A 24,472-nucleotide genomic window follows, 5' to 3' on the forward strand; every position below is an offset into this window, starting at 1 on the left:
AAATAGTGAACTGTTGGTAAATGTGTTTTGGACTTAGAACCAAATTTTAGATAAATCAGCTGTAAACAGCAGCAACTCCGGGAAGTGACCAAACGCACATTTAAAACTCAGCCTCAGAGGAGATCCAAGATGGCCAGTTAGGAGCAGCTCAGGATTGCAGCTCCCAGTCAAAGAGCAGAGGGTGAGTAGACACTGCATTTCCAGATGGATTTTTATTGCCCACAGATGAGGAGATTCCCAGGCAGAGGAGCCCCATGGGTCACCAGCGCAGCTGTTTTGCCACTGCCCCAGCGTGGCAGTTCCCAGTGCAGAGTAAACGGAACTGGGTCCCCTCTTAGCCAGCAAGGGGAGCTCCGGGGAGCTCCAGGAACCTACGGGAAGGCAGAGTTGCTCATTCCTCTGATTAAAAAAAAGGGGGGTACTGAAACAGGGAGCCAGTCCAGGAGATTCACGGGCAAAAAAGCACCACAAATCTCAGAGCCGCTGTTTCAGCAGGCGCAGTGGGTCACTGCACGGGAAATCACACAGATCCCAGAGCCTTTCCAACAGGCGACCAGAACACCTGGGAGAGAGTCAACCGTTCAACTAAAAAACGGAAGGCTCTGAGACAGGGAGCCAGGTGATCAGACCTGGCTGGTCCCACCCCCACAAAAACAGAAACAAAAACAAAAACAAAAAAACAGCAGTTGGAAACGCTCTGGGTTGAGTTTCACAGCAAGCACAGCTGAACCCGGGATGGTCCAGCACTGTGGGGGAGGGGCGTCCGCCATTACTGAGGAACTCCACCACTACGGAGGCAGTCTGCTGTTGCCGAGGCAACCCGCCATTACAGGGAGAGTCCGTCATTACAGAGGCGGGCCACCATTGCCGAGGCAATCCTAACTATACCCATATAAACAGGACTGCAGGGAAGTTCACACAGCAGATGGGCAGAGCCCACAGCAGCTCAGTGAAGCCCCTGCAGGCAGACAGTGACTAGGCTGCCTCCTTGCCAGGCAGGGCAGCCCTGAAAAAAAAAAAAAAAAAAAAAAAAAAAAGGCAGCAGCACAGCAGAAACTCATAAATAAAGCCCTAACTCCCCGGGACAGAACACCTGGGAAAAAAAGGGGGTTTATGAATTCTGCTGCAGCAGACTTAAATGTACCTGGCCAGCAGCTCTGAATGAACAACAGAGCTCACAGCTCAGCACTTGAGTGACTATAAAGGACAGACTGTCTCCTCAAGCAGCTCCCTGACCCCCGTATATCCAAAGAGTCACCTCATAAAGGAGAGCTCAGACTGAAATTTGGCAGGAATCCTTCTGGGACAAAGCAGAAGAAGAAACTGGTGGCAATCTTTACTATTCCGCAGCTGCTGCAGGTGATCCCCAGGCAAGCAGGGCCTGTAGTGGACCTCAGCAGTCCTACAGCAGAGGGGCCAGACTGTTAGAAGGAAAACTAAGAAACAGAAATAACTTCATCATCAACAAACAGGACGTCCACTCAGAAACCCAATCAGAAAGTCAGCAACTACAAAGATGACAGGTGGATAAATCCAAAAAATGGGAAGAAATCAGTGCAAAAAGGATGAAAACATCTGAAACCAGAACACCTCTCCTCCTAAAAGGGATCACAACTCCTCACCAGCAAAGGAACAAGACTGGATGGAGAATGAGTGTGATGAAATGACAGAATCAGGCTTCAGAAGGTGGGTAATAAGAAACTTCCGAGAGCTAAAAGAGCATGTTCTAACCCAATGCAAAGAAACTAAGAACCTTGAGAAAAGATTTGATGAAATGCTAATGAGAATGGACAACTTAGAGAGGAATATAAGTGAATTGATGGAGCTGAAAAACACAACACGAGAACTTCGCGAAGCATGCACAAGTTTCAACAGCCAAATTGACCAAGCAGAAGAAAGGATATCAGAGGTCGAAGATCAACTCAATGAAATAAAACGAGAAGGCAAGATTAGAGAAAAAAGGGTAAAAAGGAATGAACAAAGTCAACAAGAAATATGGGACTATGTGAAAAGACCTAATCTACGTTTGATAGGTGTACCTGAATGTGACGAAGAGAATGAATCCAAGCTGGAAAATACTGTTCAGGATTATTATCCAGGAAAACTTCCCTAACCTAGCAAGGCAGGCCAATATTCAAGTCCAGGAAATACAGAGAACACCACAAAGATATTCCTCAAGAAGAGCAACCCCAAGGCACATAATCGTCAGATTCACCAGGGTTGAAATGAAGGAGAAAATGCTAAGGGCAGCCAGAGAGAAAGGTCGGGTTACCCACAAAGGGAAGCCCATCAGACTCACAGCAGATCTCTCAGCAGAAACCCTACAAGCCAGAAGAGAGTGGGGGCCGATATTCAACATCCTTAAAGAAAAGAACTTTCAACCCAGAATTTCATATCCAGCCAAACTAAGCTTCATAAGTGAAGGAAAAATTAAATCCTTTGCAAACAAGCAAGTACTCAGAGATTTCATCACCACCAGGCCTGCTTTACAAGAGCTCCTGAAAGAGGCACTATGCATAGAAAAGAACAACCAGTACCAGCCACTCCAAAAACATACCAAATGGTAAAGAGCATCAACACAATGAAGAATCTGCATCAACTAACAGGCAAAACAGCCAGCTAGTATCAAAATGGCAGTATCAAATTCACACATAACAATATTAACCCTAAACGTAAATGGACTAAATGCCCCAATCAAAAGACACAGACTGGCAAATTGGATAAAAAGCCAAAACCCATTGGTGTGCTGTATCCAGGAAACCCATCTCACATGCAAGGATACACAAAGGCTCAAAATAAAGGGATGGAGGAAGATTTACCAAGCAAATGGAGAGCAAAAATAGCAGGAGTGGCAATTCTCATCTCTGATAAAATAGACTTTAAAGCAACAGAGATCAAAAGAGACAAAGAAGGACATTACATAATGGTAAAAGGATCAATGCAACAAGAAGAGCTAACGATCCTAAATATACATGCACCTAATACAGGAGCACCCAGATACATAAGGCAAGTTCTTAATGACTTACAAAGAGACTTAGACTCCCACACAATAATAGTGGAAGACTTCAACACCCCATTGTCAATATTAGACAGATCAATGAGACAGAAAATTAACAAGGATATCCAGGACTTGAACTCAGACCTGGACCAAGCAAACCTAATAGACATTTACAGAACTCTTCATCCCAAATCAACAGAACATACATTCTTCTCAGCACCACATCAGACCTACTCTAAAATTGACCACATAATTGGAAGTAAATCACTCCTCAGCAAATGCAAAAGAACAGAAATCATAACCAAGAGTCTCTCAAACCACAGTGCAATCAAGTTAGAACTCAGAATTCAGAAACCAACCCATAACTGCACAGCTTCATGGAAACTGAACAACATTCTCTTGAATGTTGACTGGATAAACAATGAAATGAAGGCAGAAATAAAGATGTTCTTCGAAACCAACGAGAACAAAGACACCACATACCAGAATCTCTGGGACACATTTAAAGCAGTCTCTAGAGGAAAATATATAGCAATAAGTGCCCACATGAGAAGCAAGGAGAGATCTAAAATTGACACCCTATGGTCCAAATTGAAAGAGCTAGAGGAACAAGATCAAAAAAACTCAAAACCTAGCAGAAGACAAGAAATAACTAAGATCAGAGCAGAACTGAAGGAGATAGAGACACAAAAAACCCTTCAAAAAAATCAATAAATCCAGGAGCTGGTTTTTTGAAAAGATCAGAAAAATAGACAGACCACTAGCCAGATTAATAAAAAAGAAAAGAGAGAATAATCAAATAGATGCAATAGAAAACGATAAAGGGGATATCACCACAGATTCCACAGAAATTCAAACCACCATCAGAGATTATTACAAACAACTCTATGCACATAAACTAGAAAACCGGGAAGAAATGGATAAATTCCTGGACAGTTGCCTCCCCCCAAGCCTAAATCAGGAAGAAGTCGAAACCCTGAATAGACCAATAACAAGGTCTGAAGTCGAGGCAGCAATTAAGAGCCTACCACCCAAAAAAAGCCCAGGTCCAGATGGGTTCACAGCCGAATTCTACCAGACATACAAAGAGGAGCTGGTACCATTCCTTCTGAAACTATTCCAAATAATCCAAAAAGAGGGAATCCTTCCCAAATCATTTTATGAGACCAACATCATCCTGATACCAAAACCCGGCAGAGACTCAACAAGAAAAGAAAACTACAGGCCAATATCCATGATGAACATAGATGCAAAGATCTTCAATAAAATACTGGCAAGCCGATTGCAACAGCACATCAAAAAGCTTATCCACCATGATCAAGTAGGATTCATCCCGGGGAGGCAAGGCTGGTTCAACATACACAAGTCTATAAACATAATTCACAACATAAACAGACCCAAAGACAAAAACCACATGATTATCTCAACTGATGCAGAGAAGGCCTTCGACAAAATTCAACAGCCCTTTATGCTAAAAACCCTCAATAAACTAGGTATTGACGGAACGTATCTCAAAACAATAAAAGCTATTTACAACAAACCTACAGCCAATATCATACTGAATGGGCAAAACTGGAAGCATTCCCTTTGAAATCTGGCACTAGACAAGGATGCCCTCTCTCACCACTCCTATTCAATATAGTACTGGAAGTTCTAGCCAGAGCAATCAGGAAAGAAAAAGAAATAAAGAATATTCAATTAGGAAAGGAGGAAGTCAAATTGTCTCTATTTGCAGACGACATAATTGTATATCTAGAAGACCCCATCATCTCAGCCCAAAATCTCCTGAAACTGATAAGCAACTTCAGCAAAGTCTCAGGATACAAAATCAATGTTCAAAAATCACAAGCATTCCTATACACCAATAACAGACTTAAAGAGAGCCAAATCAAGAACGAACTGCCATTCACAATTGCTACAAAGAGAATAAAATACCTAGGAATACAACTAACAAGGAATGTAAAGGACCTCTTCAAGGAGAACTACAATCCACTGTTCAACGAAATAAGAGAAGACACAAACAGATGGAGAAACATTCCAGGTACATGGTTAGGAAGAATCAATATTGTGAAAACGGCCATACTGCCCAAAGTAATTTACAGATTCAATGCTATCCCCATCAAGCTACCAATGACCTTCTTCACAGAACTGGAAAAAACCACCTTAAACTTCATATGGAACCACAAGAGAGCCCGCATAGCCAAGTCAATTCTCAGCAAAAAGAACAAAGTGGGAGGCATCACACTACCAGACTTCAAACTATACTACAAGGCTACAGTAATCAAAACAGCATGGTACTGGTACCAAAACAGAGATATAGACCAATGGAACAGAACAGAGGCAACACAACTTATCTACAACCATCCAATCTTTGACAAACCTGACAAAAACAAGCAATGGGGAAAGGATTCCCTGTTTAATAAGTGGTGTTGGGAAAACTGGCTAGCCATATGCAGAAAGCAGAAACTGGACCCCTTCCTGACACCTTACACTAAAATTAACTCCAGATGGATTAAAGACTTAAACATAAGACCTAACACCATAAAAACCATAGAAGAAAACCTAGGCAAAACCATTCAGGACATAGGCATAGGCAAGGACTTCATGACCAAAACACCAAAAGCATTGGCAACAAAAGCCAAAATAGACAAATAGAACCTAATCAGACTCCATAGCTTCTGCACGGCAAAAGAAACAGTCATTAGAGTGAATCGGCAACCAACAGAATGGGAAAAAATTTTTGCAGCATACCCGTCTGACAAAGGGCTGATATCCAGAATTTACAAAGAACTAAAACAGATTTACAAGAAAAAACAAACTAGTCCATTCAAAAATGGGCAAAGGATATGAACAGATACTTTACAAAAGAAGACATACATGAGGCCAACAAGCATATGAAAAAATGCTTATCATCACTGGTCATTAGAGAAATGCAAATCAAAACTACATTGAGATACCATCTCACGCCAGTTAGAATGGCAATCGTTAAAAAAGCTGGAGACAACAGATGCTGGAGAGGATGTGGAGAAATAGGAACACTCTTACACTGTTGGTGGGAGTGTAAATTAGTTCAACCATTGTGGAAGACAGTGTGGCGATTCCTCAAGGACCTAGAAATAGAAATTCCATTTGACCCAGCAATCCCATTACTGGGTACATATCCAAAGGATTATAAATCGTTCTACTATAAGGACACATACACACGAATGTTCATAGCAGCACAGTTTACAATAGCAAAGACCTGGAACCAACTCAAATGCCCATCAATGATAGACTGGACAGGGAAAATGTGGCACATATACACCATGGAATATTATGCAGCCATTAAGAACGATGAGTTTGTGTCCTTTGTAGGGACATGGATGAACCTGGAAGCCATCATTCTCAGCAAACTGACACAAGAACAGAAAATCAAACACCGCATGTTCTCACTCATAGGCGGGTGTTGAACAATGAGAACACATGGACACAGGGAGGGGAGCACTACACACTGGGGTCTGTTGGGGGGAAATAGGGGAGGGATAGCAGGGGGTGGGAGGTTGGGGAGGGATAGCATGGGGAGAAATGCCACATATAGGTGAAGGGGAGGAAGGCAGCAAATCACACTGCCATGTGTGTACCTATGCAACAATCTTGCATGTTCTTCACATGTACCCCAAAACCTAAAATGCAATAAAAAAAAAAGACTTGTAATCCCTACTTAAAATATTGAGATAAATAATTACAGACTGGTGGTTTTAGTTGCCATATGACTCTTAAGAGAAATTAAATTTCACTGTATTAATGTCTTAAAAAAAAACTCAGCCTCTAGGAGAGCCAGGCACGTTGGGCTGCTCTGAGAGGTGTCCTCTGCTCAGCCGAGGTAACGACAGGGCGTCCCTGGCAACAAGGGGAGCAAAAAGCTGGAAACTTGAAGGAAGGGAGAGTGGGGGGATCATTGACTGAAACCAGAAAATGAAGAGGTGGAGATGGTTTTGTGCAGAATCCAGTGGAGCTTTGGGTTTGAGAGGCCAGAAGGCTGTCTGCATGGAGAGGTCCAGCCAGCAGCCTGGAGCTTGGAAAAGGAGCCATCAGGACTCTGGAGGGGGAAGGAGAGCCTGAGGATTCAGCTTGGCTCCTCCTGCTTCACGCTCCACCTCCTCACCAATCGGCAGGTTTGCCGATGCTACCTTTTATGTATCCTTAAATCTTTTCCTTCCTGCCTACAACTCGCAACCATATGTCCTCATAATCTCTTCCTTAGATGACTGCCTTCTAACGGGTCTCCCCTGCCAGCCAGCCTCCTTTGCCTGCTTAAAGCCTATCCCATGCCGGACTCCCTCTCATTCTTTAAGACTCAGCACAGACATCCTGTCCTCCAGAAGGTGGTCCCTGAAGTTCCCAGGCTCAGCCAGGAGGGCCCTGTGCACTTAGAGCTCATGAAGTGTCCTGCCTGACCACACCAAACTGCAATTGCCTGGTGGTTATTACATCTTCCTCTCCTGCAGCCTGTGAGCTCCTTAGGGCCGCCATACCTGGACATCTCCTCAGCACCTATCCCAGTCCCTGAAGCATACAGGCATTCAGTTCTTCTTGGGAGGAAGAGAGAAAGGATGGAGGACCAGGTGCTAATCTTGAAACGTGTCTATATACGATGGGGTAGCAGCCAAGTTTCCCATATCCTACCTGAGGAGGCTTGGCTTGCTGCTGAGTCAGGAGAACTCAGGGCTAGCTCCTGGCTTTGTCACCACCTACCTGTCTGACCTTGGTCAGGCTATCTAACCTCTGTGGCCCTCAGTTTTCTCATCTAATAAAGGGGTTGGGCCAGATGATCTCCACAGTTCCTTCAGTTCCGGTTCTAAGAGCAACAGAGGTCTCCTGGCCATAGGAGTCTTGGCCCCATTTCTGCACCCAGGGACTCACCTCTCAGGGCCTCCAGCGATTTGCCCTGCCCTGAACCTACCTCCCTGGTCCACTGACTTCCCTCTTCCTGAGCTGGAGAAGTCCATGGTCCATGGCAGCCTCATTAAGGGGCACTGACTGTCACAGGCTTGCCCATGGAGCCCACCAGTTTTCAGTGGAAATTAAACGTCCTTTGCTTCTCTTCAAAGTTTAACCAGCTGTTTCCTGGAGCCAGGCTTACTTTCTCATTAAGAGCAGAAGTCCAGATGGCCAGGTCTTTGGACCTTCTTTATTGTCTTTTTTAAAAGCTCATGAAATTCCTCTTCCCATCCACTGCTGGAGAGGAGTCCATCAGGCTTCCAGGAAGCACAGTCCCTCCTCCCACAAGCAGCCCCTCCTCCCTGCCAAAACTGGGCAGTATCCTATATGACTAACGAAGCCCTTCTGGACTCAAACCAGGCCCCCTTTCCTTGGGCCTGTGCCACTTGTGGAGACAGGAGATGAAGAACACAGTCTCTCTCCTCACCTTTATCATAGTTTCATTAAATATGCAAGAAGTAGCTATTGAGGAGGATTGAGATAAGTTGCAGAATACACATCCCACTCCTAAATTATTCTTTCATCTCCCAGTAGAATAACCCCCGCTGGGCAGGGACCTTATCTTGCTCACTCACCACCAGATTCCCTCCTCTTGTACATACCAGGCATTCAAGAAATATCTGTTGAATGAATAAATAAATGTCATCTTCCTTGTCATATCCCTAGCTCCTAAGGCAGCCTTTGAATCAACAAATTCTTGCTACAAAATGAATGAAATGAATGAATGAATGACTCACACAATGCTTTGAAGGTTGAAGAAGAGTTAACCAGAAAAGAAACATAAAAGGGAAGGGGCAGACGATCCTAAGAACACAGAGGATGGCATTTGCAAAGGCAGAGGACCGTGTGGAGTTTTCAGGGAACCATGTGGCTTGTTGGAAGTGGCCCAACATTCTGTCTGAAAAATGCGTTTAATCAGATTTACAGGAAAGTGGCAGAGGACCACCTAGCTTTTCTTTCTTCTTTCCCTTCTGCCATAAACTTATCTCCTTTAGATCATTAACAAAGTCACGGGGACTTCACATCTCCACCACATTAACCTCAGTCTTTTTGTTTGCAAGCAACAGAAACTTCAGACTCCTCAAGCCAAAAAAGAAAGCAGGTGTAGGATATGGTTCTTGCTATTTTTCTATGTTTCTATGTACACGTGTGTATGTCTCTATTTAAATCTATCTCTCTCTAATCTTAGGTTTACTTCCTTCTGAAGTAACCTCATTCTCTCCTATTTAAACAGTTCCCTCTTTGCAACCAAGGGAACAGGTTTGCATGGCCCTCACAGTGTTGGAAGCACCCATATAACATTCCTATAAAAATCCCAGGAGAGGGTCAGGTGTGGTGGCTCATGCCTGTAATCCCAACACTTTGGGAGGCTGAGGCAGGCAGGTAACTTGAGGTCAGGAGTTCAAGACCAGCCTGGCCAATGTAGTGGAATCCCATCTCTACTGAAAATATAAAAATTAGCCAGGTATGGTGGTGTGCACCTGTAATCCCAGCTACTTGGGAGGCTGAGGCAGGAGAATTGCTTTAAACCAGGAGGTGGAGGTTGCAGTGAGCAGAGATCACAGCACCCTATGTGACAGAGTGAGACTCTGCCAAAAAAAAAAAAAAAAAAAAAAAAAAAACCAGGAGAGGATTTTGATTGGTTCTGGTTAGATCACATGCCCACCCCAGATCAATCTCTGCAACGATTGGCCAGCCTGGGTCATATGCCTTCCCATGATGGACAGCATCATGACTGACAGACTTAAGAGAAAGAGAGGAGTGTTCCCCCAAAGGAAGAGAAGCTGGGGAAAAACAAAAACCACAGATCCCACCACATCAGCCATGCACATGTCCCAGGCAGCCAGGTGCCCTGTTGGGACACATTGTAGTCATGTCCAGCCTTCCTCATTCGGCAGAGGAGGAGGTAAGCTCTGTATATGTACTTTTTGTCTTACACTAGCCTCTTCTCTGGGGCTCAGTTTCTTCATCTGTAAAGTATGTTGGGCTAAATTCATCTTTAAAAGTCCCTTCCAAATAGGGCATTCTGATATTTCTCAGAAGTTTACATTTCGGGGCTTGCTAATTTATCTTGGAAAATGGAAATGTCTGTTTCCTTGATTGATTAGTTCATGAGGTAAGCTTGGATTTTTTTTTTTTTTTTTTTTTTTTTTGAGACAGAGTCTCTCTTAGTCACCAGGCTGGAGTACAGTGTCGCAATCGCAGTTCACTGCAACCTCAGCCTCCTGGGTTCAAGCGAATCCCCTGTCTCAGCCTCCCAAGTAGCTGGGACTACAGGTGCACACCACCACACCCAGCTAGTTTTTTATATTTTTAGTAGAGACAGGGTTTCACTATTTTGTCCAGGATGGTCTCGATCTCTTGACCTCGTGATCTGCCCGCCACAGGCTCCCAAAGTCCTGGGATCACAGGTGTGAGCCACCACGCCCAGCCTTGGATATTTTATCTTTCTGGTTCTTAGTCATTTCAGAAACACTGGACCTAAGTTTAGCAAAGGAATCCAATCTCTTTCTCAAAGTACATTTTTTAGTGTCACTTAGAGTCGGGTAATTTGGATCATCTTCTTTGGAAGATGAGATATTTGAGATGAAGTACTTTAGATCCATCTCAATTTTTAATTCTTGGGCCCCCAAATTTTATTATTTCTAATTGATCCTGGGAGCTACGAAAAGGGACATCATTGCTCCTTGAAGTTTCTTGAAACCCACTTGACTTTAGTAGGGAATATTTCAGGTTAGTGTCTTTGAGGCTGAAACTACTGCTGTTTCAGTGGGCACTGTGCACTGGCCCCTGGGGCTGCAGAAGTCTTTGGAGTCTGGCTGGCATGACTCTCAAGGTCAGCAGGTTGGATACGAGGCTGGAGGTGCAGCACCTGTGTGATATGCCTTAGATCACTGGCTCAGGTAGCGAGTGACTCAACTGCTCCCTGAACCCTCTGCCACCTCTCCACAGGAACTCTGTTCCTCACAGATAATGGCTTTCTTTGATGGGCTAAGCCTGATATGGTGAACGAAACCTAACTTGAGAAGAACCTCAATTGTCTTCCCGATCATTTTCCCAAATCATCTAGTACAACCGTAGCCAGCAAGCCATTTCTTCTTGTATCCTTTCACTCATAAAAATATTGATTTGAGGCCAGGTGTGGTGGCTCATGCCTGGAATCCCAACACTTTGGGAAGCCAAGATGGGCGGATCATGAGGTCAGGAGATCAAAACCATCCTAGCCAACATGGTGAAACCCAATCTCTACTAAAAATACAATAATTAGCCGAGTGTGGTGGTGGGCACCTGTAGTCCCAGCTACTCGAGAGGCTGAGGTGGGAGAATTGCTCGAACCAGGGAAGTGGAGGTTGCAGTGAGCGAGTTCGTGCCATTGTACTCCAGTCTGGGCAACAGAGAAAGACTCCATCTTAAAAAAAAAAAATTGTATTGGATTTTACTATATTTTTGGAAAATTAAAGAAGCTGACATGCTTTTCTAGAACATTCATTTTCCTCTTGCCTCAAAGCCCTTGATAAATGCTCCGTCATTCAGAAAGCCCCTCCTACAATTTCTATTCTAATTAAAGTAGTGGCACAGAGCACCAAGAGGGCTTACCGCTCACAGCTGCCTCCTAATGGCCAGCCTTCTCTCAGCCACGGGTACTGCAGCTAACTGTCAGCACCTGACTAGATGTGCTCTGAAACGTCCCAGAGCCAGGGTCTCTGATTCCCCTTCCCCAACCGGAACCCCCCAATCCATCACACTTTCTGAGCCCATTCTTTCTGGCAGGATCTCTCCTCTCTCACTTGCAAAGGATTTCATAGGCAACCCTGCCTGTCTTTTTGCTGCCTACTCTGGTCTTCTGCACATGGGAACCAGATAAATCTTCTTAACAAAGCACTGTGATTGTGCCCCGCACTGACTCAAAAATAGTCATTTGTTTTCTACTGTTCATAGGATTCTTTCGGTCGTTCATCAAGTACTTTTTGAGGACCTACCATATACCAATTACTCTGCAAGACCCTGAGGATACAGCCGTGAGCAGAATCGGATTGCAGTCTAGGTAGGAAAAGCAACATAGGTGAGCAAAACAGTGAGTGTGACGAGCGCTGTCCTAGGAGGTACGTAGGCGTGTCAGGGAGGTGTAGACCATGAGCCCCTCACCTGGCCGAGGAAAGGTTTCCTGCGGTGGGACAGCGAACCTGGGCAGAAACTCCCTGTCTGCATTTGAGGTCTAGGCTCCTTATCCTCCCAGCTGTCCCTACTCTGAGTGTTGGCTCTGAGGAAGCCACTCCTCCACCAGCTTAAACACCCTGCCCGCTTGCCTTCCTCCCAGTCTTCAGTTCGGAATCCTTTCTCCACGTGTGGGACTGAAACTCCAGCAGGCCAGGACCAGCGGCCCTTCAGCCAAGTCCAGCCCCACAGTCAGCACAGGATGGGCCCACGTGATACATTTTAAAGGTTTGAATTAGGCACTCTGGCAGAGACCATCAGACCTGTAGCCAGGCAGCGGCTGCCCGGCTAAGGATGACATTTCCTCACCAGTCATGCAACACGCGTGAAGCTGAGGAGGGCCACTTCCAAAGCTGGGCTTTCACAAAGCTGCGCGCGCCCCACTCACCACCCTTTCCTGTCTTCTCCAGGCTGACATCTGGGCAGGCGGTGACCCAGTCATGATCATGACCTTTCATATTATGACCAAGACATGCCATGCTAAAGACACCCCTGTCCTGGTCCCTTTAAGCCACTGTATTGTTGGCAGAGCAGCAGGGGCTTATCTTAACAAACGCAGTTGCCAACGTGTCAGATTTCCGGCTTCCAGCATCCACCGTAAAAGTGGAAGCTCTAGCAACACCATGTCCACAGTCCTGCAGGGCAGCGGTCAGCAGGCGCCGAGTCAGTTTGTCACAGCCCGGCTGTGCCCAGTGATCTGAGGGCTGGTGAACCTGCCGCAGCCCTTGACCTGTTGCTTTTCTAACCCTTCACCCTTCTCTGTAAACTGACTGATTCTTGCAGACAACTCTGTTCTCAAAACTGCCCTGAAGCTTATTTGAAGCATTTGCACCTCTGAGTACAACATGACTCAGGGAGTCCAACTGTGGGTGAACCTCCTGCCTGGCTCTTCTCTCAGGAGTTTGTGGCACTTAAAAACCCACAGCTAGGCCGGACACGGTGGCTCACGCCTGTAATCCCAGTACTTTGGGAGGTGGAGGTGGGCGGATCACAAGGTCAAGAGATCGAGACCATCCTGGCCAACATGGTGAAACCCTGTCTCTACTAAAATACAAAAATTAGCTGGGTGTGGTGGCATGCACCTGTAGTCCCAGCTACTTTGGGAGGCTGAGGCAGGAGAATTGCTTGAACCCAGGAGGCGGAGGTGCAGTGAGCCAAGATCTCGCCATTGCATTCCAGCCTGGCGCCTGGCAATGGAGAGAGACTCTGTCTTAAAAAAAAAAAAAAAAAAAAAAACCACACATAGGCCGGGCGCGGTGGCTCATGACTGTAATCCCTGCATTTTGGGAGGCCCAGGTGGGTAGATCACTTGAGCTCAGGAGCTAGAGACCATCCTAGCCAACAGGGTGAAACTCAATCGCTACTCAAAATAAGAAAGTTAGCCAGGTGTGGCACATGCCTGTAATCCCAGCTACTCGGAAGGCTGAGGCAGGAGAATTACTTGAACCTGGGAGGCGGAGGATGCAGTGAGCCGAGATTGCACCACTGCACTCCAGCTTGGGCAATAGAGCGAGACTGTCTCAGAAGAAAAAGAAAAAACAAAACAACGAAAACCACCCACACCAGTTATTTCAATCCTGGTTTAGGACCTTGATCAGACCCAGTGCCTAACAAATATTCTGTGCATCACCTTTACACCCCTGAAATTAAAATCGCATTACCCAGCCACACACACAATTTTAAAAATCAGTACAATTCCCTAATTGAAATATAAAAGAGAAATAAAAGTCGCTTATGATGACATCACATGTGTTTCAGTATGTTAAAGTTTGGGGCAACTACCTTAGCAGCCAGCATGAAACAGTCAGATGCTTGTGTGCAGAAATAGCAGCACCGCAAACCTGACAGCTGCAAATGCAGATTGGCACAGGTGTGTGTGGTTTCGGTGACTCAAAAACCACAAGTGGCATTGGCATTAGGGATGTGATTTTTCCAAAAGGTGAACAACACAAGATCAAGTTTATCCGTGATTCTCGCAACAGCTGCATTCCTGGAAAAGCTTCATGCATGTAAAAATATGCACCTAATACTCCATGGCCATGAGTCAAATGGAGTGTGATTTTAGGCTCAGATTATTTGGAACACGTTCTCCACTCAAGAACGCACAGGGGCGCCCAGCCCTCATGTGGGACTGGAGCAGTTCTTCGTTGTGAGCCGCCACCAGAGCATTGCAGGCCGTCTAGCATTTCTGACTTTTTCCATTAAATGGCGAGACCATACCAACTCAACCATTAAGACAACCAAATTCACCCCCACAGATGCCTCCCCAGTGAGAATCACTGCACCAAACCGAGAAGACACACAGAGAGGCGAATGGGATACTGAACAGGACTCCAAGATTTTCCTCAGACCTCAAAGGTACTGAGACATCACCTCCACATGATTTCCTGTGACTATCCAGGCTTGTTAGGCTTTTTCTTCAGCAAAGGAATCAGCAGTGAACAGAAAAGACTCCTCCAAGGCGAGTGTGCCGCCGGCTCTTCCCTCTCTGGACCCCGGGAGAAGAGGAGGAGGTAGTGGCTGCTCAGCCGACAAGGCCTTCCTCCCCACCCCACTCAAACCCGACAAGACAAACCTGACTTCTTGATTTCTGTTTTTAAAAAGGAAGAACAAATAAAGCAAGAAGCTGAAACGGAATGAAACTGAGTTCTCCTGTCCCTCTCAACTCCTGTCTATTAATAGCCTGTTTGAATGAGTCACATCGAGACATTTATTGGCTGTCTCCGAAAGTGCTTTTACTCAAAATAGTTCCCATCTCGAAGAAGAAACTTGCATGTAAATCAGGTCTCACCTGGGTGGGCTGGGCTGGGCCCAAAGTCAAAACACCAGTCGGCCCCTCGGAAACTTACAGCACTGAGGGTATGAAGGCCCCTTCCTCTGGACTCACCCCAGACACCAGCCTCTTGGCGTCTCCTCGAAGAAGCACCTCGTTGTCTCCACGGACCGTGGTGGTGTTTAAACTCTTACGTGGTTTCTTTAATGGCTTTTCGGGGAAATGCCGTTGTGCTTTCACCTGTGTGTAATGAAGGGACGGGGGCAGAGAGAAAGCAAGTGAGATATTCTTTCTCCCAGGACCCTAGAGCCAGGGTCTGCTCCTCCTGTCCCTCACATCCAAATCCCCTCCGAGCAGGCGCCCCACCTTCCTCATTTCATGCCACCCCAGCCCTTCATTTCCTCCTCTGTCCCAAGCCATTTTTAACTGTCTGACTGGGAAGGATCTGACCTGACAGGACAATTAAATATTAATGCTGTGATTGAAGAGTCTGTGTGCAAATCAATTAAAAATAGGACGTGTGGGGCTCAGATATTTTTAACCTGTTTTTTCTTTCTGTCTGGAAAACTCTTGCTGCATAGCTCAGCCCCGGGTACCCTGGGGCTGGAATGGATTCTGGAAGGTGGGGAGGGCTGGCTAGAAAGCTGGTCACCACCGTCCTCAGATGGGTGCCGTGTGTAGGGGCTGATGTGGCCTTTCTCCTACCACGAGGACAGAAGAAGATTCCATGCACCAGTCCCCTCCCCCTCCATCAAAACCTCCCAGGACCAGCTGTCACTCTCTTTGGGCTCCCCTTCTGTGCCAGTGTACAGCAGATATTTGTAATTATTATTATTATTTTTTTTTGAGATGGAGTCTCTCTGTGTTGCCCAGGCTGGAGTGCAATGGTGCAATCTTGGCTCACTGCAACCTCCGCCTCCCAGGTTCAAGCAATTCTCCTGCCTCAGCCTCCTGAGTAGCTGGGACTACAGGTGCCGGCCTCCACACTCAGTTAATTTTGTATTTTTAGTAGAGAGAGAGTTTCACCATGTTGGCCTCGCTGGCCTCGAACCTGATCTCATGATCTGCCCACCTCTGCCTCCCAAAATGCTGGGATTACAGGCGTGAGCCACCGTGGCTGGCCAATTATTTGATTTTTTTATTACACTGCATTCAAGAATGTGAGGGAACACATTCTAGAGGGCAAGAACCAGGTCCCCACCCAGCCCCTGGAATCAAGAAGGCAGTTAATAAATGTTTCTGCAGTGAACCAACAGCAAGGTAATGACATCTGCCACTGGTTACAACTTCCTCGTTTGAAATGGCAAACCTGTTTAATGACAACCAAAAGCTTAATTCTTCTGCCCCTTCCAAGTCAACTCAAGGAGAAAGTCTGGAGAAAGAAACATTTATTCCATCATTTCTTTCTGTAAAGAAGCAGAGTGGGAGCTGCTCCCAGACCCCTGAGGTAAATTGATTACCCCCCAACAGCAGGCACAGATTTTGGCTCTGAGCTTCCTGGAAGCCTAGGCAAAAGGGGAGACATTGCAGGCACATGGTTTTCATGTACTCACCCAAAAGATCACACATCGGTCTGCAGAGACAGTTTCCCAAAACTCTCTAACTCAGGAGTGATTTGGTGTGTGAATCCTTATAATGAAATCCTAAAGCAATTAGCCGGGGGTGGTGAGCACCTGTAGTCCCAGCTACTCGGGAGGCTGAGGCAGGAGAATTGCTTGAACCTGGGAGGAGATTGCAATCAGCTGAGACAGCGCCACTGTACTCCAGCCTCGGTGATACAGCAAGACTGTCTCAAAAAAAAAAAAAAAATTCCTAAAACAAGCTTGTCTAACCTACAGCTCACAGGTCACATGCAGCCCAGTACGGCTTTGAATGCAGCGCAACACAAATTTGTAAACTTTCTTAAAACATTGTGAGAGTTTTTTGGTGATTTTTAAAGCTTGTCAGCTATTGTTAGTGATCGTGTATATTATGTGTGGCTCAAGACAATTCTTCTTGCAGCGTAGCCCAGGGAAGCCAAAAGATTGGACACCCCTGTCCTAAAATGTCATTTAGCTGTTCCTCAAACAGGCCACATTGACTCTGTCACAGGACTCGCCCATCTCCTGCATGTTCCTCAGAGCTGCTCCACATTCACCTCTCTGCCCACGTGTCCCCTCAGAGCAGCCATCCTGCCTCCCGCACACGCCCCCGCCCTGCCCCGTCAGCACCCGCTCCTAGCACCACACTCGAAACACACACTGCCTTCCTTTATTTCTCTCCATTGCATTTACACTCCACTCAACCAAGTCCATTACTTATGTGTCTGCCTGCTTGCTAAATGTCTCCCTCACTAGATTATAAGCCTCATGAGGGCAGGGATTTTGTCTGTTTGGTTCATTGCTGTATGCCCCAGTCCTAGATTACCACTTGGTATCTAACAAGCATTAAATATATATTAGCTGAATTGTGAATCAAGGACATTTTCAAGCAGGATTTTTGGAAGTGACAGAAACATTGTTTCAAAAGGAGACTCCTATAATTATGAAGACTCTAATGAGTATGATATAACATATTCCAGGTACTTTGATTTCTTATAATACAATTTCATGCTGGGATAGAATGTGGAGGATCTGTAAATGGGTTACACTAACAAGTTCTTGGGGCTGTCATCTGTCTCAAACATCAGGAGCCTAAGCGAGATTTGGCAAGTCTTTCACCCAGGGTCTGCTCTGCATTGAACGTCCCAGCAGTTACTCCCAACTGCAGCTCTTCAAGATTGCTTAAAGTGTGAACCTTCTGGGTTAGCTACTGGACAACAAGGCAAAGGGCCACTCGCCTGCAGATGCTTAAGAGCTGGATTTACAGCCTCATCCTCTGGAAAAGAGAACTAACTTCACAGGAACAAGGACAGCTGGAGTAGCTACAGGAAGAGCCAGTGCATCCTGTAAGAGAACTCTGATCACTGTCTGGAGCTCATACAAGTTCCTGGAGTAATGCTTTAAATTCTATAATCTGCAGTGCCTTAAATTCTGTATCTGCATGATATAGAATCTGTATTAGTTACCTGTTGCTGCATAACAAATTATCCCCAAAGCTTAGCAGCTTAAAATAACAAACATGTATCATCCCATAGTCCCTGGGGGTCAGGAATTTGAGAGCAGCTTAGCTGGGTAGTTCTGGCTCAGGGCCTCTAACGAGGTTGATGTCAAGATATTGGCCAGGGCTGCTGTCATCCAAAGGCTTGACTGGGGCTGGAGAATACACCTCCAAGGTGGCTCACTCATGTGTCTGCTGAGAGTTTCTCACTGGTTATCCTCAGCACTAGGTCCTCTCCATAAGGCCACTTGAGGGTCTTTGTGACAAGATAGCTGGCTTCCCTCAGAGCAAGTGATCCAAGAGAGAGCAAGCAAAAGGGAAGCCTCCATGCCTTTATGCCTGAGTCTCAGAAGTCAGTCTCTTCCACGATGTTCTATTTGTTGAAAGTGAGTTGCTAATTTCAAGCCATATTCAAGTGAAGAATTAAGCTCCACCTCTTAAAGGGAGGAAAATTAAAGAATTTGTAGACATCTTTTAAAACCAGCACATCAGCTAATGGGAAGAAAGTAGCCTCAGCAGGAGAAATGTGTGTAATAGCCATTACCAGCCTGAGAAGATCTGTGTAAGAGGAAGCATGATACACTGAAAAGGTCCTGGACGAAGAATTAGACATTCCAGGACTTACATCTCAGACCCATCACTTACCAGCTGGATGAATTCAATGAAGATGTTTACCTTCTCTGGGCTTCAGTTTTCCCTTGCTTAAGATGGAGATAATATTACTCATTTTGCTGAAATGCTATGAGAAATAGAGAAAAGCCATGTCAGTCTCTCTCTGGGCACACAATAAATACTCAAGAAATGGCAGGTCTTATTAAATTGTGCTATGACACCTCTGTGAACCCTTAATTTTTGAAGAATTATAAGTGGGTATACAGTACAGTGTAGAGAAATGTATAAACCTCTAAAGAGTATTACTTAAGACATGCCACACAAATGGTAGTAGATATTTATCCACTATAGTAACTTTGGTTTGATACTCAGCTTATCTAACTGGGATATTTATGTGTATGTGTGTGTGCGTGTGTGTGTGTGCAATATTTCTCCAAAACTTTTAAATGTCTTACAAAAATACCAATTGCAGTTGCAGCCAGGCATGGTAGCTCACACCTATAAGCACTTTGAGAGGCTGAGGTGGGAGGATTGCTTGAGTCCAGGAATTCAAGACCAGCCTGGACAACATAGGGAGACCCTATCTCCAGAAAAACTACAAAAATTAGCTGGGCATGGTGGCAAGTACCTGTGGTTCCAGCTCATGGAAGGCTGAGGTGGAAGGATCACCCGAGCCCAGTGTGAGGTTGCAGTGAGCTATGATTGCACCACTGCACTCCAGCCTGGACAACAGAGCAAGACCCTGTGTCAAAAAACAAAACAAAACAAAACAATAGTCTCAACTGGGTGCTGTGGTGTGTGCCTGTAGTCCCAGCTACTCAGGAGGGTGAAGCAAGTAGATACCTTAAACCCAGGAACTCAAGCCCAGCCTGGGCAATATTGCAAGACACTATCTCTATTTTTTTTTTAAATGAACTTCAGAATAAAGACATTGGAAACAAAATGTTATGGCCAGGTGCAGTGGCTCATGCCTGGAATACCAGCACTTTAGAAGGCCACAGTGGGAGGACCACTTGAACCCAGGAATTTGAGACCAGCCTGGACAACATAGTAAGACCCCATTGTTACAAAATTTAAGAAAATAATCAAGCATGGTGGTGTGCACCTGTAGTCCTAGTGGAAGGCTGAAGCGGGAGGATCACTTGAACCCAGGAGTTCAAGGTTACCATGAGCTATGATTGTGCCACTGTACTCCAGCCTGGGTGACAGAACAAGACCTTATCTCAACAAAAAAAAAAAAAAAGGAAAGGAAAGAAAAGAAAGAAAGAAAAAATTTTAAAGCATGCTATGAAAAACAAACCAAGAATATGCAAAGCACAAATCAAAAGAGAAAAAGGACTAAAGTGAGGAGGGAAATAAAAATAATTTGAGACAAAATTTTTGGCTCTAAGCCAAAATGAACAGAGAACCACAATCAGGGTCATGAGGAGATACTAAATACTTTTTCTAACTTTTTCTAGAGCTCGATTCTAAAAGGAATGTCTCATGAGAAAGTCACCCTAAAACGCACAACTGTAGGACTGTCCCCAAGGGAGGTATAATCACTATTTTTTTAAAGCCTATGGCATCCTATGAGCATGCAGAGGGCGTGACCTCAAAGCCACCACTCGATAATGGCAATTCTGCAGGGGTCTGCTTGGCATATCTAGAGGAGTGCGCGGAAGACCGCCTACATGTCTTTTGGTAATACCTAGTATCCAAATTAAGATGGTAGTAAAAATAGTATGAGTTTTTTGAACACTTACTAGAGATCAGGCGATAAACTTGATGCTCTCCAGGCATGACCTAATTCAATCTTTACAATATTCTATGAGATTGATATGATAATTAGCTCCGCTTTCAGAGGGGGAAACTGACACACAGAGATGCTAGCTCACACAGATTGTGAGCACAAGAGTCCAGATGTAAATCTGGCCAATCCAGAGTCTGTCCTCTGAAAGTTCTCACTGTGAGCCTGGAATTCTGGGGATGAGATGCAAGTGGAGGTGGGTGAGGACACCTGGAAGGCAGGGATGAGGCTCTCCAGCAGGGCTGCTGGGCAGCAGCCTGTGTTAATTGAGGAGCCCCAGGTTGACGAGCCCAGAAACCAGGAGGGGCTCAAGAGCCAGAGAAACTCCCACTACTTCCAATCATTTTGTCTAAAACTATAGTGTTGCCCTAGTTCTCCTAGATCTGGGGCTCACACAAAAGACTACAAAGTCAGCTCAGTGGCCTGGGAGCCAAGGCCGTGGTTCTTAGATGGATGCTCTCCAAAAAGAAGTCCCGGAAGGCCCTGGGACATTCTGTAGTCAAGAAATCTATTGACATCCTTTCATCTGGCGTTGCCTAAACTTTGTATTGTTGAAGCATGTGCTCACATCCTGCAGAACTAGCAAATGCTGACCTCAAACATCTCTAAGATCTCTTTCAGTTCAAGGACTCCAGAGTTTTAGTTCTTTAAAAAGCAACAGTAAGAACAAGGAATGAAAAAGGCAGAACACCTAAGCTCGATTTCAATCTCTGCCTCTGGTTACGTGGAAAACCTGAGTTAAAAAATCATCATTTGCTTTCTCAGAGCATTGGTCTTCTTATCTGTAAAATGGAGATAATGATGGTATCTCTATCATTATGTTACTTTGAGAATCAAATTAGGTAATGAATGCACTCTGAAACAATGTATAAATTATAACTTTTAACAATATATAAATTATAATATAAATGTTTAAATTATAAATGCACAAGTCAGCTATACTATTGCAAATTTAAAACACAGCAAAGCTAGAAGTCTAACTGAAAAGGTTTTCATCACCCGGTTACCTGCTTGGGGCTCGCCATAGCTCTGCTTGCCCTTAGACTTTGCGGTAATGACATGCCTTTTCCAAATGGAGCAAATCCCTTGAATTCTCTTTCTCATCCTTTAGATTGATACTTTCAATGTCATTTCAATTTAGTATTTGGCTCAGGAAGGGAAATAAATTAAAACCAAATAAATGGTTTGTTCTTCTTTGCAACAACCCCCTGGTTGAATGAGTAGGGAGCTTTTCATTCGGTGCCAAAGGGTGGTGGTCAAATTAAAAACAGAGCACAAGACGAAAAGAGACTACCAAGAGAGGAGAAATTCATCAGAGAAAGCCGAATTCCAGTACAGCAAATCCCATGCAGGCCGTCCTAAGACACAATTCTTCAGGGGCTAGAAATCGTCCCAAGCCAGCCAGAGCAGCTCTCTTCCTGGATAGAATGCTGCTTTTTTTACTTCTGAGTCTGGTAGCTGGTGAGATAGAGTGATTTGGCCCAGACAACACCTTCCTGTCTTCTGTACATAATAAATAATATAATTTATGTCATGAGAAAAGATCACTCCCCAAATTCTTCCACCCTCTTTGTTTATTTTCCTCTTTGGTCTTTACCCAAGCCATGACTCTCCCACTCAGCCAGTTCGAAGAAACCTTTCATTTGAAAGGTTTCTAATTTTGAAGGAATTGGTGTTTCTAATTTTGAAAGAATTGTATCTTTCATGATACAATGAAGCTAGAGGTCCAATAGGGAGTCTGCACGATGAAACTTACTTACTTTCTTCCTTTCTTTTCTTATTTCTTCATTCTTTTCTTTCTTCTTTCTTCTTCTTTGTTTCCTTTCTCTTTCCCTCCCTCCTTCCCATCCCGCCCCCCGTCTCTTTCTTTCTTTTTTCCTTTTTTGAGACAGTCTTGCTCTGTCACCCAGGCTGGAGTGCAGTGGCACCATCTTGGCTCGCTGCAAGCGAGCATGGTTGCTCTGCCTCCATGGTGTAAGGGTTCTTAGGTTCTTGCCGAGTTTAAAAGGAAGAAACTGAGGCCAGCACAAGAAGATCCAATGTGAATTTATTCGGCTCCCGGGTGAGGTTCTGCAGTCCGACAGGTGGGGCCGGAGAAGTCGCATGGACTCCTCTCAGACGTGGAGGGGTTTTATAGGGAGTGGAGGCGTTTGATTGGTTGTGCCCAAGGTGAGTGGGGCCCGGATGGGACCAAATGCTAGGCGGGGAGTGGGGCCCAGATGGGACAAAATACTATCGGGTAGGTCCTGGTGGGGCTTCTTTTCCGAGCTCCTGGCGAGGGATGGGGGGGTGTCCGAGCTCCCGGCGGGGCGGGGGGGTGTCCAAGCTCCCGGTGAGGGTGGGCGGGTGTCCGAGCTCCTGGCGAGGCGACCAGCCTTACACATGGTTCAAGCGATTCTTGTGTCTCAGCCTCCCAGGTAGCTGGGATTTCAGGCCTGGGCCACCACGCCTGGCTAATTTTTGTATTTTTAATAGAGACACAGTTTCACTAAGTTGGCCACATTGTTCTCAAAATCCTCACCTCAGGTGATCCACCCACCTTGGCCTCCCAAAGTGCTGGGATTACAGGCATGTGCCACCGCACCCAGCCTGAAACTTTCTAATGATTGTTTTACTCTGTAAGAATATTTCTGAATCTGACTAGATCACTGACTTAACATTGAAGGAAGTTCTTGGACTCGTTCTCAGTGGTAACTGGGATTCCTCAAAGAAGGGTTAGAATTGTTGAGAAATGAAATAACTCTTCCCAGGGAAGATGTAGCCCAAAGATACAAAATGATGGTGGCCTGAGTTGGAAACTATGGTTTCCTGCATTTTTATTTATGGTGTGGCATCAAAAGTACAGGTTCTGTGTTTCTAAAATGTCCTGATTAATGAAATTTCACTCACAGCTTTTTTATTCCCTTTTGATTTGATGGAAAATGTGAAGCATTTGCACAGGGAAGAAAATATAGCCTCTTTTCATTTTGCTTAAACCCCAGAAGGCTTTACTCAGTAGCACCTGTTTGGGTGGACTTCAACAAGCATCTCCAAAATAGAAACGTTCCATTAGTAAATTGTTTAGGAAATAGACCATGCTCAGGAATGAGCCACTGAAAGAGCTGCAAAGTTATTCTGCTGTTTCGTCCTTGCTTATTTTCACCCCCGGGAGTTTCGTGTCCTATTTTTAAACTACGTTTCACCTTAAGTGACAAAGCAGCCCTTTGGAAATTACATATAAAGTCTATTATTGTAATCTGTTTATTAAAAAGTATTTTGTCTCTTAATTAGTATTAGATCCAAAAGAGTGCTGCTATGTTTATTTACATATGTATAGACATATGTACATATATGTTACATATATTTCTTGCTATGCATATAATATATGAACATTGTACATTATATATTATATAACTTAGATAATATATAATTATATATAAATATGCTATGTATATTTACAAATATACGCACATGTATATATGTGCATATATATATAAATAAAGCACTGATGTGGAAATATACACAAAGCATGAAGTGTGTGTGTATTTATATTATTTATGCTAATCCTTTATGTATGTTTTCCAGTCATTCCTTAAGTTCTGTAATGCAACTGTTAGTTCTCCATTTCTCAAGCAAAGAGCCTCATTAGAGAATTTACCTCTCTAGTCCAAGGACGCTCAGTCTAACAAACTTGGTATTTCACCTCGGTGCTGATTCTAGAGCCTGTGTTTTCCCTCCTGTACATCATTCTGATTTTCTCACAGTTAAAAATATAGGAACATCAAATACTCCTGTATTGGATGGAACAGAAAGGAAGCTAATAACTCATCTACTTAAACTTCATTTTCTGGGAGGAATGGGAGCCCAGAGAATTGAAATCACTTGCTCAAATGTACGTAGTTAACCGACAGGAGTCAGCACTTCTCAGCATCTCCTTTCACTCCAGAATTCTACTCACATGGTAGAATCTCACTCAATGTGAGATTTTGTTGGAATTTACTCCCCCAAATGAAACTAGATTTATTGTATTTTCTTTCTATGTAAAGGA

General features: G+C 44.7%; 1 long non-coding RNA gene across 3 annotated transcripts in view; it reads right to left on the reverse strand.

The window, feature by feature from the left end:
* Nucleotides 1-24,472, reverse strand: part of LOC105711658 (uncharacterized) — a 61,744-nt gene that overhangs the window by 34,438 nt on the left and 2,834 nt on the right. For 2 of the 3 annotated variants that reach the window (XR_001106109.3, XR_001106107.3), the window contains exons 3-4: nucleotides 18,690-18,783; nucleotides 15,081-15,206 (exon numbers count right to left, since the gene is read on the reverse strand). This is a non-coding gene — a long non-coding RNA (uncharacterized LOC105711658). Of the gene's footprint in view, nucleotides 1-15,080; nucleotides 15,207-16,519; nucleotides 16,770-18,689; nucleotides 18,784-24,472 lie in introns of those variants that run through there. The other variant, XR_010340459.1, reaches the window with a different exon arrangement.

The sequence above is a fragment of the Aotus nancymaae genome, unplaced genomic scaffold, assembly GCF_030222135.1.
Source record: "Aotus nancymaae isolate 86718 unplaced genomic scaffold, 86718_ANA_hifiasm-v0.15.2.pri h1tg000108l, whole genome shotgun sequence".
Lineage (NCBI taxonomy): Eukaryota > Metazoa > Chordata > Mammalia > Primates > Aotidae > Aotus > Aotus nancymaae.